The sequence below is a fragment of the Rhinolophus ferrumequinum genome, chromosome 19, assembly GCF_004115265.2.
Source record: "Rhinolophus ferrumequinum isolate MPI-CBG mRhiFer1 chromosome 19, mRhiFer1_v1.p, whole genome shotgun sequence".
NCBI lineage: Eukaryota > Metazoa > Chordata > Mammalia > Chiroptera > Rhinolophidae > Rhinolophus > Rhinolophus ferrumequinum.
In genome coordinates, this window is record NC_046302.1 from 6,256,505 (window position 1) to 6,272,496 (window position 15,992).

Below are 15,992 nucleotides of genomic sequence, written 5' to 3' on the forward strand. Positions count from 1 at the left end.
TATTAAAACTTTAAAATAAATGCCTTAAAAAAAACAACTATGTGCAAAAGTAGTAATGACTATGGATGGGTCAGTTGATAATAAACTGAAGGCTACAACTTGCCTGGATTTAGATGGGGACCCTATTATTCATTGTGTTACTGTATAAAGCCAGTGAAACATTCTCATTGTGGAAGTAACAGAACACTTAGGCTTAAGATTGAGAAATTAAAAGAATGTCACACAAGACATTTAAAAACGGTGCTGTCCTAAGAGGACCATAGCACTCATAGCAAAGCACTCCAGTGCTCTGGGGCTAGAGAGCTCAGAGCTCTTCCCAAGCACAGGCTCAGAGGGACTGACTGCCTCTGTGCCTGCGGACATCAGCTTAGGATCTTGGGGCTCATTAGCTTGAGGAGTAACTTCTAAAGATGTCGTTAGAAAGGATATATTCATTTAAAATATGTTAAACTACTTAAGTGCTTATAGCTTATGATTCAAAATCCACATTTGATTCCTAACATTCCATTTTATGATATAAACATTGCTAAATAAGAGAGAATGTCTCTCAGATCCCTGAAGGGATTTAGCAACTATCAAATTTTATTCAAAATTAGTATTCATTCATTCAAGTATAGTTCATATACAATATTATATTAGTTTCAGATGTACAATATAATGATTAGACATTTATACATATACAAATCAAAAGACTTAAAGATAATGTCTTTTTAAGCAACTGTTTTAGAAATTTATTCTAAGAGGGGGAAAAAAGTCAGAGTTTTAAAAAGCCACATGTCTATGCAGTATTATACATAATAGCAAAAAATTAAATGTCTATTAACAGGGGGTTTGTTAGAGGAGTAATGGGATACAATATGATGAATACTATTTAGCCATTAAAACTCAGGTTGTAGAGGCATATTTATTAAGTGAAAAAATGTTTCTAGTAAGTTTAAAAGGCAGGTTTTAAATCAGTAGCTATGCTAAGATCCCAATTTAATAAAAAATAGGTATGCTGGAAAGATATTGCCAAAAGTTTGTAGTATTTCTCTCCAGGGGATGGGACTATGGAAGGATTTTATTGTCTTTGATGAACTTTTCTGTATTAAAAATTGTTTAATCTTACAATAAGCTTGTACACTCTCAGCACATTAAAGAGTACATTGTTGGTGCCCAGGGGTCACCTTTCACTGGCTTTCTGCTTATATGCTCATCTCTAAATATGTGGCATGTTTGTATAGAATTAATTAATGGGGTAGAAGGAAACGGTTATTTTCCTCTGAGGTAATAACATTCTCCTTTTGGGAGAATGCTCTGGTGTCTGTTAACTGACCCCAGCTTTGAAGAACCTCACAGCTGAGCGCCCTCCATTCCTGCAGGAACCAGCTGCTATCATCCCTAGTCACGTGGAGCTGATGAAATGGGAATTCTTTTATTTTACCCCTAACCCATGGGGGAGACCATTTCTCTTTAGAGAAGGCTACTTATTCTCCTCCTTACTGAAGTCTACAGGAATAGGCCTGGCTGGTAGCAGCAGAGTTCCGCTGTTATCCAGGTCTTAACGGTGGCCCAGACATACAGACGGAGGCCTAAATATCACGCTTAAGTTTCGAGGAAATATCTGTTTAACAAAGGTCTCAAGTAAACTTTTCTGGTTTCTTTCACTCAGCATAATGTCTTCAAGGTTCATCCATGTTGTAGCACACAGGAGTACTTTACTCCTTTTTGTGATTGAGTAATATTCTATTGTATTCTATACCAAATTTTGTTTAACTATTTATCTGTTGATGGACATTTGGGTTGTTTCCACCTTTTGGCTATTGTGAATAATGCTGCTATCATTAGTTTACAGATATGTGTTCAATTTTCTGCTTTCAAATATTTTGGAATTGGTGAGTCATATGGTAGTTTTATGTTTAACCTTTTGAGAAACCACCAAACTGTTTCCCACAGCGGCTGCACCATTTTACATTCCCACCAGCAGTATATGAGAGTTCTAATTTCTCCATATCCTCACCAACACTTGTTATTTTTAGTTTTTGTTTTGTTTTGTGTTTTTTTTTGTTTTCAATTATAGCCATCCTAGTAGGTGTGAAGTGGAATCTCATTGTGATTTTGATCTGAATTTCCTTAATGGGTAATGATGTTCAGCATCTTTTCATGTCCTGTTAGCCATTTGTGTACCCTCTGTGGAGAGCGGTCTATTCAAGTCCGTTATAGCATCGAAATATGTCATTTTCCAACAATTTGAGAAATAATAACTCTAAACTATACACATACCCTCATACCAAACAAAAATATTAATTCAAAATGAATCAGTGACCTAAATATAAGAACTAAAACTATAAAGCGCTTAGAAGAAAACAGGAATAAATCTTCATGACCCTGGATTTTGGCAATGATTTCTTGGATATGACACCAAAAGCTCAAGCAACAAGAGAAAAAAAAAATAGGTAAATTGGACTTCACTGAAATTTTAAAATTCTATGTATAAAGAACATTATCATGAAAATGAAAGACAACCCACAGAATGGGAAAAACATTTGCAAATCATATATCTGGTCTAGTATCCAGAATATATAAAGAACTCTTAGAATTCAAGAACAAAGACATACAATTCAATTTAAAGATGAGTAACAAGTCCATACTATATAAACGTACCTAATTTTATCAAGGAGTTTTGTAGTGATCTCCTTTCCCCAAATGGAATATGAAAAATCACCAATGATGGTAATTTGTCAACGACACTTAAAACAAGGATTACCTTCTCCCTCAAAACTTGGTATCCATGCCCAAATATTCCCTAGGAGCCAACAATGAATCAATCATCCAACAAATATTTACCAAGTTACCGCCCTGTGCTAGGTACGATGTTCGGGGTTGAGGAGACCGAAATGAATGAAGAAGACGTGGTTTCTGTCTTGAATGAGTTTGTAATTTTGCAGATTATGTGCCCAGCACAAGGCAAGTTGCTGGGGATATGAACCACAAGTATGAGCCACAACTCCTGTTCTCAAGAAGTCAACACTTTAGTAAGGAGACCATGGCTGAGATACACCAAATAATTAGAAAATGATAAAAGGCAGTAAGTACTGAATATAACATGGTGACTAAAGCTATGGTGCCAACTGGGAAAGCTACAGAAAGTGAAAGCTGCATGAATTTGGGAAAGGGAGAGATTAGAACAATTTCAGAATGTTGGAAAAGTCTCCAAAGGAGGGCTGACACTCAAAGAATCAGGAGGACATGAAAAATGGACATGATATAATAGTCAGATTTTGACCGGATTGGCTTAACGAGTAGGAGAGATTGATATCAGGGAGCCATGAGGGTGAGGGTGAGGGTGATAGCGTTTCGGGGAGCTCTTTGCACACCTGAATTACTATAGAGATGGTCACCAGAAAGCTCCTTGACTCCAAAGTCCTTTGTCTCATACTCCTTTGTATCCTTGAAGCTAAACCCATGGAGCAGCAAGTCTGATAAATACATGCTGCTGTTGCACCTCACAAGTCTAGGCGATTGTACCTATCAGCTAACCTGTTATTTTCTAATAATGTTTTACCTAAATCTAAATGTATCACATGTACTACTAGGCTTATTTGTGTGTGTGTGTGTGTGTGTGTGTGTGTGTACAATATGAGCGTAGTATCTTTTTTAGATAGTGTGGAGTTACAGTATTTTTTTTTCTTTTTAAAAGGTTGTAAAATGTTTTACTAAGAAAAACACCCAGGAGAGAAATCAGCTCATTTATTTCAAGTAAACAAGCATGCTCCCTTGATAATCAACCTTCTGTTTAGAAGGCAAATAGAGTCCCTTATGGCTTCTCTGAGCTCCCCTCCCGCCTGGGTGGCTCTATGGTATAACAAGGGAGTCTGTTCTGCTGTGGCTACAGAAAAACACCTAGCTTCTGTGGCTGGTAACAAAGATGCAAACGTTCAAGAAATTTAAAAATAACTGTGGCCTGTAGATCTCATTAAAATTTAAACATCACTTTCATGGAAACCTTCATTAGGATCCTAGCAACGTCTTACAAATTCATGCAAGTTCCCCGACACTGAGCTTTCCTTCACAGCCACTAAAGGGACATCTTAATTAGAGAACCTCTCCTTCCCAAATTAGGATGTCTTACTCTGTAAATTCTGAGTAGCGGTTTTATTTCTTTTACCAAGTATTGAAATAGTTTTGATAGAACAATCAACAGGCTGCAAAACACAGAATTCTACATTATGCTAAATGCAAAGAAGTCTCAGAGATAAAAATCAAACATGTTAGAGCATTCCACCCCCCACATGTACCCTGATTCCCACTGTAGTAAGTGTTAACAAAACTCTTGGTGCAGCTACGCGAAGTGTGAGTGAATGCCACACCATTATAAACAACACCTCCCCCCAAGGACACAGTGATGTCAGAGTGTTGGAAGCTGGGGATCAAGATGCACTAATAAGTGCCCTGGAGAATTCTCCTGTCATAGCAATGGTGTGGTAAGATCCCAGGGAGACAAACGGCATAAGCCAGGGCTCTGAGCAATCCCACCTCACCCCAACCCACCAAGACCCTGCGTTCAGCTCCTCATCAGAGGAATGACTCGAGTGAATTATATTCAAACTATTAAAACCATTCTCCCACTTTAGTTTTTACATTGACTACATCTGACATGTCATTATTTTTATTTTTTTTCCATTATTTTTAAAAAGAGTATCTTTCCTGGGCCATTGGAGAGCTCTAGAAAAATGAAGCCCGGAATGTTCCTAGACTTTCTTCTCATTTTCAATTATCAATAACCTGAACAATTCCTTATTTATTTATGTATTTATTTAATTTAGGTATAATTGATATACAACATTATATTAGTTTCAAGTGCACTACATATTGATTCGATACTATTTGATTATATTGCAAATGAGCCTTTCTTTCTTCAAGTACTCCTATATATTACAAGTAATCTGATTTGTGATGTACTTCAAACAAAATATTTACTTTGAGACTTTTACTTTGAAATACAGCAGTATCAGTGAGTTACAGGCTATATCTTTGTACACTAGCATTTTATAACAAGCCTTTTTTATAGCTTCTGGGTCTAAACTTTTCATATACCTCCTCAAAGTCAGATGAGCATTATTTGTATAAGTAACATGTAAAACTCTGTGTAAATTTGTTTGTTTCCAGATTATGGTAGCAAATGCCAAGATAAAAGTGGGGATAAAATGTAACTAGAATAAAAAGGCAAACACAGAGTACTTTATTTTAAAAATCCACTTAAAAAAGGATATTTTTATGTTTGTAAGCCATAAGATACATAACTGTACTATTTGATTTGTGGGGAACCTGGTTTCTATACATACTCTTCCCCACCCAATATGCTTCACAGGTGCCATAACTTTGCATTATCTGTACATGAAGTCCCACAGGTGAGCTAAGAAGCTGTGAGAAAATGCTGAAAGTGTGTCTGCAAACCATCTTCAAACAATGCTGACATAGAGGGAATCTACCACTCAAAGTCGCTGAGTCTGGAGAACCTCGTTGGTGCTAGAACTTCTAACACCATTTTAAGCTTCTTTTTCACTCACTGTTTACCCAGGCTTACATACACAGTGAAAGAAAAGGACATTGGCCATTTGAGTTCCTCCGTTTTGACTGGGGCTAGCCTTGGCTAACTTCTTGGCATTCCTAACTAATACCCCAGTACTTATGCTGCTATGGCGAGCGTCACACGCAACCCTGCTCACACTGCCCCTCTGTGTCCTGGCAAGCCCGGCTGGAATGAGAGCAAAATGAAAGGCTGACGAAGGCACAGGTCATGCTTCACAGCGCTGGAAGACCATATCGAGGTGGAACTGGTGCCTGAACTGAGAGAGGCTAGTGGCAGTATCTGTGGCGTCGAGTCCTCTTTAGTACCAATCCTTTACATTTATCATACACGTTTTTAAATAAAAATACTGTTGATGACTTTTAATGAATCAAGATTTATTCTGAATTGCAAACATAAAAAGCGCTATATAAAAGTGCAATTATCACTATGACTGTGAACTATAACTGCAGAGAAAGCAGGGACTACATGTGTAAGTGAGGCAATTCACACTGATGACCACTCACTTATAACTAGAGAGTTCCTGCAAGTCCACCGAAAGTTTATGACCGCAGCCTAGCTTGACTTAAGCACTGAGAACCACATCATGTGTTTGTTCTGTCATTACTGCCAAACCTGAGGGCGCAGCAGAAACCTTCCGGGAGCTTTTAAAATAGACAGATTCCTCAAACCTTCCCCAAGAATTCCTGAATCAAATCTGTGGGCAGGCAGGCTTAGGGCTCTTGTTTTAGAAGCTCCTCAGATGCTTCTTCTTCTTTTTTTTTTTTTTCCCTTCAGATGATTCTGAAATGCAGCCTGATCCAAGACTAAAACATTGATCAAGGCTGAGGAGAAGTTCTTAGGGCTGCTTGAGATCTCAAAGACCTGATTTTTGGAATGACTCTAAGTTTGATCAAGGATTAATGTATTGGGGATGGCAGAAAATAACAAAGGCAAGGCAGAAGGAAGTGGGAAATTGGCAATGTCAATGAAACCAGGTGTTAAAATCTACTTTGTGCCTTTCTTTATTATCAAGCCAACCCAGTGCACATTGCCCTGATCCTATTAAGCAGATACTATCCCTAAATTCACATGAAAACTTCAAGAAGTAAAATTTACTAGGGCAGGTAGGTGAATACGGGCAATCATCCAATCAAGTTTAATGTTTATTAGTTAAATGATGGCTACCAAATGATGTCAAAGTCTGAAATGTTCTATATCTACACGTTATGTCAATGCTGCGAAAAGTCACTAACGACAAAATCAGATAATGTGTAAATGTTGAGAACAGCTTCAGCCCATCTTACTGAATTTTTGTTTTTATTGCTTCCAGGCACAAGAGCTGTTGCCAAAAAGTGATGTGTTGTTAGCAGAGACTTTAGTGCTAATATAGATACATCTTTATGAGATGTAAAATGCACTGTCTTGAAATTTGTACAGAATAGACTTTTGTCATTGGCATATTCTTAATTTCCTTTATATTTGTTCATGGGAAGAGAGATTAAAATCTATAACCTCTTGATTTTTAATTTTTCATGAGTGTTGGCCTTACCTTCCTAATTAGACCAGAAGCCCTAGAACAGGGATTATTTAAAAAATGTTTTCCATACCCCTCTGAGTCCCTTGAACACTGCTGGAGCTAAGCAAGCATATGTCGAGTTGTTTTACTAGCTTGGGATGTACGTAGGTGAGTTGAATTAACAGAGAAATTAAGAAATCATGTTCATAAAATACAAAAATATTTAAATGGAAATTTGAGAAAATCCATCCCACTACATTTCTTTAGTCACATGTAAAAGAATCATTACCAAACATTATTTCTCATTCAGATCTGACCCCCAAAATAGATTTATTTTCAGTGCAAGTTCTGGTACTCAAAGGGATAGGAAAAATAAACAAGAATTTCCATTCCCCTTTCATATTCTTCTCTATATTTCAGTTATTTGGGGTCTTCGAGTGAAACTCCTGTGAGGACCTAATCTTTAATCATGGGTATCTCCTCCAGGGCGACCACGTACTTCATATTAGAATGTGCACTGTATTTTAGGACACTGAATTGTAAGATGAAATAAGCACACAAAAGGCAGATGGAATAAACTTCCTTTTCTCTTGATTTCTGACAATCAGTTCTTTACCACGTTGCTGATAATATCCTTCATAGGTAAGGAATAATAAAGGAGGAGCAGACCCACTTTTCTTCTCTCTCCTTTTCAGAACAGGGGAAAGTCATTTTTTTCCACTTTAATAATTTTCTCCCTTGAGAGAGGAATTCAAATGTCTGTCACTTGCTAGGAGAGTGGGAGGAAGGTGGGTGGAAATCTTTAAAGACCTTCAATAACAGCTTGACACAGAACTGAGCTGGCGGAGCTGGTGCTGTAACCCGTTCAGAGCCAAGATAATGTTTGTTATTTTGCTGGAGGGGGAGAATTAAACCAGGTCTCTGGTCAGAAAGACCCCTCTGGCCTCACATACACCAACCTGGACCCAATTTAGGATAGACACATTGCAAACAAAACAAAACAAAACAAAAAACAAAACCAAAAAAAACAAAGAAAGCAATTCACTTTTAAATTCACTGACACTAACTTCTTTTACCTAAGATAATTAAATATATGCTAGAGAGAGAAAAAAAGAAAACCCTTAGAAAGGCTGGAGGAGATGCTCTCTGGGACGGTGGTTCTAAGAGGGTCATGGCCAGTACTGGTGGGTGCTGGCAGGTGCTGGACCAGGGCTGCGGGGAGAAGGGCTGGCTTCCTGGGCACCAGCGTTGGCAGTTCTGAGTGTGGCTCAGCATCCTGGTTTGTCTAATTGTTAGAGCTTAAAAATCTTTTTTGAAGGATTCTTTTTTTATTAGTTTCGGGTGTACAAAACAATATAATGATTAGACACTGATACCCCTCACAAAGTGATAACCCCAAAAAGTCTTCTACCCATTTGACACTGTACATAACTATTACAGTATCATTTACTATGTTCCCTATGCTGTACTTCACATCCTTTGAACATATATATATATGTGTGTATATATATATATATATATAATTATAGTTGACATTCAATATTATTTTATATTAGTTTCAGGTCTACAGTGCAGTGGTTACGCATTTATATAATCTATGAAGTGATCCCCCTGATAAGTCCATACTCATCTGACACCTACATAGTCGTTACAACATTACTGATATTTCCCATACTGTATTTCACATCCCCACGACTATTCTTTTTTTTATTAGTTTCATATGTACAAAACACCGCAATAGTTAGACATTTATCATTTATACCCCTCACAAAGTGATAACCTTGCTCCCCCATCTACTACCCCTCTGACATTGCACACAGCCGTTACATTTCCATTGTCTCTATTCCATATGCTGTCCTCCACGTCTTGTGAATATATGTATACATATGTTTATATATATGTATATATATAATAAATTGTTGACATTCATTATTGTTCAGCTTCAGCTTCAGGTGTCCAGTGCAGTGGTCAGGCATCTACATCATCCCTGAGGTGGTCTCCCTAATAAGATAAGTACCCATCGGACACCCTACAAAATGTTTACATTATTGATTATATTCCCCAAATTGACTTTCGCATCCCGTGGCAATCTTGTGGTTACGATCGTGCTTTCTAATCCCCTCACCTTCTCCCTCATCCCCATCCCCCATCTAGCAACCCTCAGTTTTTCCTCTATGTCTCCGAGACTGTTTCTGATTAGTTTGTTCATTTATTCAACCCTTTAGATTCCACATATAAGTGAGATCATATGGTATTTGTCTTTCTCTGTCTGACTTATTTCACTTAGCATAATGTTCTCTAGGTCCATCCATATTGTTGCAAATGGTAAGATTTCTTTCTTCTTTATGGCTGCGTAATACTCCATTGTATAAATGTACCACAGTTTCTTAATCCAGTCGTCGACCGATGGGCATTTTGATTGTTTCCATATCTTGGCTATTGTGTATAGTGCTGCAATAAACATAGGGGTGCATACATTTTTTCGAATTAGAGGTTAGGAGTGAAAGTGATAGGTCATAAGGTAGCTTCATTTTCAGTTTTTTGAGGTATCTCCACACTGTTTTCCATAGTGGCTGCACCAATCTGCAATCCCACTAATAGTGCACAAGGCGCACAAGGGTTCCCTTTTCTCCACATCCTCGCCAGCACTTCGTGTTTGTTGATTTATTGATGATAGCCATTATGACCGGAGTGAGGTGGTATCTCATTGTGGTTTTTATTTGCGTTTCACTAATGATTAGTGAGGTTGAGCATTTTTTCATATGTCTGTTTGTCATCTGTATGTCCTCTTTAGAAAGATGTCTCTTCATATACTCTGCCCATTTTTTAATTGTATTGTTTTTTGGTGTTGAGTTGAATGAGTTTTTTATAAATTTTGGATATTAACCCCTTATCAGATATATCATTGACAAATATCTTCTCCCATTCAGTATGCTCCCTTTTTGTTTTATTGATGGTTTCCTTAGCTGTGAAAACACTTTTTAGCTTGACGTAATCCCATATGCTTATTTTTTTCTCTTACTTCCCTTGCCCGAGGGGATATATCAGTAAAAATATTACTCTGAGTAATGTCTGTAAACTTTCTTCCTATATTTTCTTCTAGGAGTTTTATGGTTTTAGATCTTACATTTAAGTCTTTAATCCATTTTGAATTTATTCTTGTATATGGTGTAAAGAGGTGGTCTAACTTCATTCTTTTGCATATGTCTGTCCAGGTTTCCCAGCACCATTTATTGAATAGACTGTCTTTACCCCAACGTAAACTCTTGCTTCCATTGTCCGCATGACTATTTTGTGACTACCAATTTGTACTCCCTAATCTCTTCACTTTTCTCACCAATTATTCCCCCAACATCCCTCCCACCTGGCAACCATCAGTTTGTTCTCTGTATCTATGAGTATATTTCTGTTTTGTTTGTCTGTTCATTCTGTTCTTTAGATTCCATATACAAGTGAGATCACCAGTGAAATATGTCAGAGTAAGGCTTTATAATTTATATTTTCCATTTGTTCTACATGTTGGGAGGCTCGAGGCATACAAGCTTACTACCAAGTATCCCATACTTCCATCTGTCTGCAGATACCCACCCCACATCTCCAGAGGCTCCCTAAGGGATGACAGCATGGGGAATAGGCAGAACTCACACTCACCCACCTAAGCTTTGTCTCAACTCTCAGGTACCCTTTCACCTTACAGTTCTCTAGACTTAATTTCCTAATTCCAAGGGGACACAGTCTTGCAAAAAGCTGTCTAGAAGATTTTACTGGATTGAAGCAGGGGAAGAAATGGCTGCTGATAGGGGATGAAAACTGAGCGTGGGACTGACAAAAAGTATGAATCACAGTAATTCCAGACTTTGGAGAAACTAAAAGTGTTACAATACCTGGAACTTTCTCCCTTAAAACACTATTGTGCTAATTGTCTTCTGGTTCCCAGTTTTAAATAGTAGTGACTGAGTATGAGTAATGCCTCTTGTTTATTCACTTTTTCTAAACTCCAATTCTTTGTACACTGTGAATCATTTATTTCCTCCCACTTTTCTGACTTTCTTATGTACTGGACACCCCGGCCTGCACAGCTTCCTCCTAATTCAGCAAAACATGCACAGCTAGTTCCTTGAAGGCTCAGAAATCAGCTACTGGTTTTATTTGTTTTCAATTCCACTGAGGCTGAAAAAGAATAGTTTTTTTTCATGTATTGTATTCAGATTCATAATACAGTCCTTTTAAACACACACAGACCAGAGCCAATTTCTTGGCTCAGAAGCAAAATGCTAATTTGTATGTTTTCAGTGAATTACTAAATGCCCTAAAAAGTACATGCATAAAAGAAAACAAAAAGAACAAAATTACACAATCTGTCTCTGCTTGAGCAATACATAATGATGTGGCTCTTTTTGGGCAAAGGCGTCAATCAAGAAGAATATGTTTAAAAAGCAGAGCACTAGGCTTTTCGCAGCGTTCGATAACTGTAGGGGTGTTTTTATGACGGTCTGGTGAGGTAAGGTCTCACAGGTATACCTGACGTATACACAGAGAACATGACTGTCTGTAACACTACCTATAAATGTGGAAAAAGGCCATGTGATTGAAATCAGTCTCAATGTCAGGTGAATGATCTAGGAGACTTAGAAGCAGTCAGCTGGATTAGGGGTCATGCCCTTCAGATGAACAACTTACCTAGTGACCTGAAGACAAAAGAGCATTGCAGAGAAGGTTCTAAGAGTACAAGAGATTCTCGTCAGCACTGGGAGGGCAAAGACTAGTGTGCCTGCGCCCCTCGACGGGTAAGCATAACTGTCAGGCCCAGGCAGTGGCCACTCTTCAGCGAATGCCACCCTCCACTGAACACAGGCTGGAAGGGCCATGTGGGCATGAGGGTACCAGTGGGGGCTCAGAGAAACACAATGAACAGCCAAAAATGGTGCTTCTCACCTGGGCCTGCACCTGTCAGTACCACTAACGCTGAGGCTCGTTAAGAAGAAATTTCTTTTGCCCACAACCTCTGGTTCAGACCTGCCTGTCTGATACGGCAGCCACTAGCAACAGGTGGCTTTTGAGCACCTGAGATGCCTTTTGCTAAAATTAAGATGTGTTGTATGTGTAGAATACACTGGATTTCAAAGATGGATTATGAAAACGGGTTGTAAAATTTCTCAATAATTTCTAGAAATTGCACGTTGAAACACTTTGGATATATTGTGTTAAGTAAAACAAGTAAAATATTAAATTTCACTTGTTTCTTTTTACTTTCAAAAAATGTTGCTACTAGAAAATGTAAAGTTACATATGTGGTTTACATTTGTGGCTCACATTATATATTTTCTGTATTTGGTCAGTGCTGGTCTAGAAAATGTGTTCATTATAAAAGGACTGGCCTCAGTTACATGTATCGATGCAGTCACTTTGAGATCTTGGTTTTGCAAAAATATAACATAAAAGTTTGATTATAAAATGTTTTTCTCTGAATAGCTAATATGGAGTACTTATGATGTGCAAATATTGAGCCTAACACCTTCTATGTATATTAACTCATTTAATCCTCACAACAACTCTGCGAGGTAGGTACCATTATCATGCCCATTTTAGAGAGAAACAAAGTCTGGCTCACTGAGGGGCTGCTGCTTAGAAAGGCAGAGCTGGACTCTGAACTCAGGCAGCCTGGCTCCAGGAAGCAGTATTCCTTCTACATCCATTTCTGTGGAATGTTGAAAGTTTTAAATACTTTTAAAATAACCTGGATCATACATATTCATAATAAACAAAGAATGGGAAAGGCATCCATTTCTGGAATTCTAGTCTGATTAACTGCAAGAATAACTGCTGGAATATGGTTTGAAATTTACAGAATGACAGTTAACTACATTTACAGACATTGATTTACCTTCTACCATGTCGTGTGCATAATCAGAATCTGTCTTCAGGGAGGTAATACTCTCAATAACTTTGTGCCACAAAATTGTTATCTCTTACAATAAATTTCAAGTAAAGTTTTTGTGCATTATGCTCACATAGCCCCTTTGATATCATTTGTGTAAAATTTCCCTTTAAGAGAGGAAGTGTCACAAAGAAGAGAATATATGTTAATAAATTAGAAAACTCTAATTTCTTTTTAATGTGGGCTGCAGGTGAATAGAATTGGGTAATGACACATGGCCACCACTGCTTCTCACATGGTCTTCCTTTGTTTTATTTCACTATTTATTTGTTTAATAGTACAATGAACACCGTGAGGCCTCTCCCATCCCCCCCCACACTAGACATGATTAACAACTGACATTCACCTATGGACTTTTACTTGCCTTTTCTCTGCCTCCTCTCCACTACCCTAAATCTTGTGATGATCATTCTCTTCTCTTAAAAAAAAAATTATCACAAATATATGGTATGCTGAAATAATACAGTATTCAGCTTTGCTTGTTTTTGAACTTTACAGAAGGATATTGTATTACGTACACCTTTTCAATACTTTAGTTCTTCATTGAACATGAAGATACTGAGATGCATCCATGTTGTGGTATGGGTGTAATTCATTCCTCTTCACTGTTGTATACCTCATTGTGTGGGTATTCCACATATCATGTATCCATCGTCCTGTTAGTGGGCATTTGGGTTATTTCTAGTCTTTCTATTCTTAGAAACAGTGCCACTATGCATATTCTTGAACATGTTTCCTGTTATACAGACCTAATGAGAACACTTTTTTAATTTATTTTAAAAAAATTAATTTTGAAATACATCGTGATCTCTGCCCTTCTGGAAGTAGCATCCGCTAGGTTTTCCTCAAAAAATGCTGGAATAAACAAAGACCTCGTAGCTTGATGATTCTATTGTGTGCAATTCAGAATTTCCTTTCCATGTTACTTAGCATACAGCTTTTCAGTCCCTTTAATTATGTTTATATCACAAAGTAGTTTATCATTCTCCCAAAAGACAAAGTATATCTTCAAAGAATTCAGTAATTTGTTCATTATGTAAAAAGAATGTTTTTAAAAGAATTACACAATTAGCCAAGGAAATGCCTACAACTGCTCTTTTCTTTTTTTGAGGCAACATAATGTTTAATTTTCCACAAAATGCTGTATTTTCTCCATTCTTGATGTAGTGCTGTTTTAATAATAGATTTTTGAGGATATAGGAGTGTATGGGAGGAGAATGCTATCACATTAAATGTGGATATCTATTATAAGATGCGTGGTACTTTCAGGAATTCTACATTATTTAAGGTATATAGTAAGGCTTTCTCCATCCTAGGTTGGGCTCCCTGGTTTGGGAGACACAAAAGAACTTTAAGAGTTGTTCAGAATTATAGTTCAATATTTAGGTATTTCAAAGTCCAATTGTTTACACGTAAGTCAGGGAATGCTGTATTTGTATTGACCACAGACATAGCATGTTGCAAAGATGCATATAAGAGTAAATGTTGATAAGGAAAAATAAAACATATTTCCCCTATACTTAAAGTCTTAATTTGAAACAGATATAAAAACCACTGATAAGTTTTGGTCACTTACTGGTTGATATTTAAAAGTTAACTTGTAGACTACTAATCCTGTAATCACAAGTTCTGAGTCAGTTAAAAATGCAAACATACCTGCTGGGGGTAACACATTAGTAGTCTGTTATAGTCACTTACACCTGGTGTCACTTAGGTTTTCCAGGTCAGGAATGGAGTTGGCAGCAATGTGCTTGTCAAAGTGTCTTTGTGTTTCCTGCTAATTTTTATTGTAATTCAAGCCCCTTTCTGGTTCTAGTATTTGAACTTGGCCACCACTAATAACTCACATTTATTGTGTGTGTGTGTTTTTTTTTTTTTTTTTTTTTTAGCTCACCAAGCTTTTTCATGCATGTTTTCTAATTCATTTCTCAGAGCAACTCCGTGAAATAGGTATTAGCATTCTCATTTTATAGATGGGAAATTTCAAAGACAAGGTAGCTATGAGACTGTGTCTGGCCAAGAACTGACTCAAGTCTTTTTAATCTTGAGCTCAAACCACTGCACCATACTTCACAAAGGCCAATTGGAATAATTACGAAAATATGGTTAGGTAAGGATGCATCCTCCAATTTATAGCTGAAATATTTTCATTTTAAAGATCCAAAAAGGTTCCTGCAACAAAACTGTAAGCATTTATTTTTTTCAAGACCTTAAAATATTTACATAGCCAGAGTTAACACACATTAAATTTGACAAAAAAGTTATCGTTTTCTAAATATAAGGGGGCATAATAAAAAATTTTAGATATTTGCTCTGAAAGAAGGCTAATATTAGGATTCAAATACAAAGGATGCCAAAAAATATATACACATTTTAAGAAAGGAAAAAATTGTATTAAAACTGTAATACTCAATATATCAATAACAAAAGATGAATACAAGTCATGTGTATACATTTTCTTGGCACTCCCGGTATATAAACAAAATACAAAGGGATAAATCTCTAGACAAGAGAGTATGAATGTGACTATGCAAAAATCCCTCTACTTCAGGGGTTGGCTTCAAGTCCCTATAGGATAATTTTAGGTAACAGCACATGAAAAGAAATTAAAAAATTAAAAATAGAAATTTATAACAGAGACATTTTTATACTACATCCAAGAAATGTAACACAAACCACCTGAAACCCTAAGGAAGAAAACCAAAGGCTGTACAAAAACAAAAGTTGTAAAAAGGTACTAGCAGAGCTAATAATCCATGTTCTGATATATCTATCTATCTATCTATCTATCTATCTATCTATCTATCTATCTATCTATCTATCTATTCTGATATATATATATATATATATATATATATATATATATATATATATCAACAACAACAAATTATTAAAGACATCTTTCACTAGCTCAGTAAGCTACAGACCCCTTCTTCAAATGAGTGGAAAAAGTAATCCCCAGTTGATACTTTCCATCTTGATTTTTG

General features: G+C 36.9%; 1 protein-coding gene across 3 annotated transcripts in view; it reads right to left on the reverse strand.

Moving 5' to 3' along the window:
* GNAL (G protein subunit alpha L) overlaps positions 1 to 15,992 on the reverse strand; it is a 188,654-nt gene that overhangs the window by 76,263 nt on the left and 96,399 nt on the right. The window lies entirely within an intron of this gene.